This window comes from Limulus polyphemus, unplaced genomic scaffold (genome assembly GCF_000517525.1).
Source record: "Limulus polyphemus unplaced genomic scaffold, Limulus_polyphemus-2.1.2 Scaffold917, whole genome shotgun sequence".
Classification (NCBI taxonomy): domain Eukaryota; kingdom Metazoa; phylum Arthropoda; class Merostomata; order Xiphosura; family Limulidae; genus Limulus; species Limulus polyphemus.
Window position 1 is genome coordinate 198137 of NW_013666527.1, and position 5092 is coordinate 203228.

Below are 5092 nucleotides of genomic sequence, written 5' to 3' on the forward strand. Positions count from 1 at the left end.
CAAGATCAGTTACCAAAGTCAGTATAAGAATTAATATTCAAGTAGTATCTCATTGAATTACATAGCAAAAATAGAATATTTTGAAATTAATTTCAGGTCAAAGTGGCCAACAGAAACAAAATGGCAGACGTTTAAATATTTTCCGGAAAGGATGCTATTACGTACAAAAAATATTATTGCATATACTAAATAAGATGATTGTCAAAAAAAGTCATTTTAGCATGTATAACAACTCAATCAATGACATATCAAAACACATAAGCAGTACGACTTGATGAGGGTTTGAAATACAGGGGTCATAGAGCAAGAAACCTATGTAAGCATAATGAGGTAAAACGATATAGTAGCTTGTTTAGATCTGTTTATTTGATTTGTGTATTTATCTTTTTTTTTCCTTTTAATGTTAATCAGTTATTCAAATTTTATTCTTATGTATAATAATGATAAATTATTTTTCATATTTTTTCCGTAAACAAAATCAGTAGGTGGATTTGTTTTATATTATGTATAATCATAAAAAATAATAACAGCTGATGTAACAAGACAAGCGCAATAACAATGGTCAGTCTGACGCTAAGGGTATCCCCAGACGAAATTGTTTTCATGCATTATGAAGCTTGTACAAAGAATAAAACAAGGCCATATACAATTCTTAAATAGTCCAAAGTTTTCATCTAATTTTAATCAACTTTTGGTAAAAAATGCTGTGCATCTTCCAAGGACCAAGCGATTAACTTTTGGTGAATCTAAGTCGAAGGTCAAAGTCACACAAAAGGTCGAATTCATAACTCGAAACATTTTCGGGTTGATATAAAAATTGAGTGTCCTCCAAGAAACACTTGATTAACTTTTGGCAAAAAGTAACTCTGAAGCTAAAGTCACACGGAAGGTCAACCACTTTAGTTATAATGGTAGCAAATTATGATTTTCAAAAACTGTCAAACTCAAGAACAAATTGAGATATCAAAATCTGACATCTTGATCTACATTTTTGAGGGTGAGAAATAGTTTGTTGTATATTTTAGTTTGGTTGGTGCAAAAGTCAAAACCATTGCGGGACGGGGACTGCACTTTAGTTTGCATATGTAAAACTTTTATTGTTGTTGTTCTTTATACAACAGCACCCTTTCCAAACATAAAGTAATCGTCTGCCATTTTGTTTCTGTTCATCCCATTAACCTGAAATATGTGTCAAAAAATCCAATTTTTTCCCAATTCTCTTTTATTAAATCCACTCTGTGTTGTAGCAAGGGTCAGAAAGGTCCTGGGGCAGTATTTTCGTGAGGGTTCTTTCTCTACATACTAACCCTTCTCCCAAAATTGAAAACATACAAAAAATTCACATCCTTTATTCTGTTACATAATCAACTAACATAATTTTTGTAGCTTAGAAATTTTCGAATTTATCCTGTTGTTAAGTGACGGTTTGAATGCCAAAAACTGACGAAGCATTGGGATCCAGTAAATAGATCTTAAACACACAGTCTGATCTGTAATTTGCAATGAACAAATTAATCTAAATGTTGAAACACCATCTGCAGCCTAACATGATTTCTTTCACGAATGGTTGGCCTAATGGTTTATAATGCTTTGCCAGCTTTTGACGTTCAAACCTTTACTTCATAATTCTTATACTACTTCTATAATAACGTTTCCTACTAACTTTCTTCTCTCATGAAAGCCTTCTGGGTATCGCCTTGTGGCAGATGAGAAATATATGTGAAATACTGTTTCAATCATCTGCAGTCTAATGTGCTTTTTGTCACAGATGTTAGGCCTATTAAATATCTTTCTTCTTATTGTTCCCTGTACTTAATAGTTTCAGAAAGTAATTTTTACTACAATCACGTCTTGGATTAAACCAACATGAATTTAAAACTTTTGATATTTGACTGTAGTTCACAGAGATAAATTATGTTTTTAATGCGCAGTCGAAATAATTCTAATGAAAAATTGTGTTAATGCCTCACGACTCACCCATAGTCTAAAAATAATCTAGGAAATAATGCTAGCCTATAGCTCTAATTAGGTGTTAGAATTCGTTATATTGATTCCGTCACACCAAAGCAAAGATAAACGAGCATTGACAAGTTGGAGGTGACACTGTGTACACATTTTTTACAGCATTCTTAATCTTAACACAACATTATCAGACCTTCTGCTTTAAATTCACAAAGAAAGTAAATTAATGAAAACCAGCAGTAATAATTAAACCTGGTTTTTATCTTCACATTCAGTATTCATTTAGCAAGCTTTGGATGTTTTATATAAATATACAATATTGCTGGAATTATCGTAAATAACTCTCAGTTGTTGTATTTATGTATATAACATTGTATCTCATTACTGCTGAAATGACAAATGATGTATTATTATTATTTTGGGGATCATTCTATTCATGTGCATTCACTATAGTGCTTTTTAGTTACCAGTCCCCCCCCACAGCGGGATGTCTGGGAACTTATACTGCTAGCTTTGTGCTTAACAACAAGCAATAGTTACCAGTTAGTATAAAAACAGTTCCAAGGGAGAGGTTGAGAGCTTGCTCATTATATATATATATGACTATAGAACATAGAGATAAAACTTGCTTGAGTCATATTATTTATTCATCCTTGCCAGATATTATGTTACAGTTTTCTTTAATATATTTTTTCTTTTAATATAAAACTTGCATAATATTCGGTGGATCTTTCGGGCTCCCATACACTTGAGCCTTAGGGCAATTGCCAACCTATTTCTCTACCGTTGAAGCCACGTATAAACCATAATGATTGATGTCTATTGTTCGTCACTACTTTTTAAAAATTTTTCTTTTAGAATTTATTCTGTGGATAATGTTATCTCGACTAATCACGTTTAACGTTATTAGCAGCTTACTATTACCTGCAAAAAGTTCTACTGCAAAGGAAAGTTGCATTGATCTATTTTTATTAGCTCATTAAGTATTCCAAGTCGCATGCAAACCAAAACTCGTGTAGACAACTGGTTTACCTCCATCACAGCTATCTTCCAAGACACAATCACTATAGACATACCACCACCTTGTAGTCAAACGATACTAAGTATGTAAAAACAACTGATTCAAAGGCGAAAAGTCTGACAACATTATAAGTTCTTACTAAAACTTTAGTTGAGTCTATTTCATCAAATATATCATTAGAAAGTTAGAGCTATCTTTCTGGAACAACGAAAGTTGTTATTTCTAACCAAAGCTCATCTGAATTTAAGAAGAAAAAAACAACAGGTAAACCAAGAAGTTGGAAACCTGTTGAAAATTTTGGAAAGTACAGAGATAAATAATAATAAGATTCCCAACATATCAGAAAAGACAATTCCCTTTATTTTAATATTAACAAAATAGATATAAAATGAAACATAGGTACCGCAATAATATAATCAAAAATAATAGATATAATACTTTTGGAGGTTCATTCTTTCTCTCTCTCTCTCTCTCTATATATATATATACTATTTTTATAACTAAATTTTAAATATATATATATGTATACATCCTCTTGTATATGGTGCTCGAGGAAGCTTTCTGAGTTTCCCAAATTTCTAGCTACTCCCTATCCTTTCCCATTCATCATATTATCTTCATCCGTTCCCCCGAGTTCGATTTCACTGAATGATATTTAGTAAAGTCCATGTGAATCTATCAATGATTAAGATATCTGTTTGTCTGGCATTATACCTTTTTTGCTATTAGTAAGAAATACGAATGTTTGCTTTATTGTTGTTGTTTTTTTTAAAGCACGTCAAGAAATGTTTATATAAAGCACTAAAAGCATAAGAACAAAATATTCTATACTTAAGAAGAAATTTAGACAGAGGAAACTACTTAACAGGAGACTTCTGTGAATTACATCTGCCTTTAAAAATTTTTTGTACAACATTTCAAAGCGTTAAACGTTGTCCAAAAGCTTCTAAAACAGATGCATCTACAGCAATCTCCAACCAAACACACTTTTTATTGAAATGTTTCTTCAGAATTTAAGTGAGAGGCAACATCAAATCATAATATGATACTTATACTAAAAAAAAACAAAAAACAATAGGAATGTCTCTCAGAAATAGTTTCTTTTCGGATATTGACGTAGTTTCAACCTTCTTTGAAACTTTTGTTACCGAAGAGGAAACAACAGTATGTTATTTGACAGCAGACCATGAATGTACCAATGTGTATTTACTAAACAAAGTGCCTAAACGCAGTCAATTTATAATTGATATTCAAATATAATATTCAGTTTTTGAAAGAGTGAATAGGTACATATGAGTAGTCAAGTAGAATATAATAACTACTGTGGTGCTTATTCACATTAACTTCTCGTCACCGATATTTATTGAATTAAACCAAATGTTTACTTTTAATAATAAAATGTATCTTTGATCTCAATAAGTGTTTAAACAAACTGAAAATAGTTCTCCATCTTTTAGTATGTTAAAAGGTGTGAGATGTTAAAGAAAGAATATATATAAACAAATAAAGTATTGGTAACTTTGAATATGAAATTACGAGAAATAATTTAAGTAATACTCATCATTGAGAACAATAAAACGGATATTTCTTAGAAAAGTGTAGTACAAAATAAGATGGAATATTTTTTTCCCTAAGAAGTAAAAATACTATTATTGCACTTATCAAAATAAAAAAATATATGAGTGAAAAAATATGTTTTATTGAAAACTAGTGGAAACTAGCAGTCAAGTAACACTCTACCGACCACTCCTGGCAGCAACTGTATGAACTTTCACTCACCACGTGAGTTTCCTGTTGGTAATAAATGGCATGACCTAGTTTTGAAGCTTTTTGGTAAAAACCTGCCCTGCGGAATGTACACCTATACTATTCTTAGGCATTATATATGTATGTTACGTAGAGTAGTGGTAAAATTGGACATTTAATTCATTGTTTTGGTCTGTAGAAACTTTTCTATACGTGGCTATAATATCATATGTCTGGAATCTATTTTATTTCTACATTCTAACACACCGAGCTAACTAGTAGCATTTAGTTCTAATCCTATTCATATGACACCAAGCATAGCAGCTTATTATTACATTTAAAATAAGATCCAAAACTCGAGCG

The 5092-nt window shown here is 31.1% G+C and overlaps 1 protein-coding gene across 1 annotated transcript in view; it reads left to right on the forward strand.

Moving 5' to 3' along the window:
- The first annotated feature begins 4686 nt into the window (after positions 1–4686).
- The window catches only part of LOC106461223 (oviduct-specific glycoprotein-like), a 25698-nt gene continuing 25292 nt past the window's right edge, over positions 4687–5092 (forward strand). The window contains exon 1 of the mRNA XM_022388077.1: positions 4687–4765. The gene's annotated coding sequence lies outside the window, so the exon portion shown is untranslated. The remainder of the gene's footprint in view (positions 4766–5092) is intronic.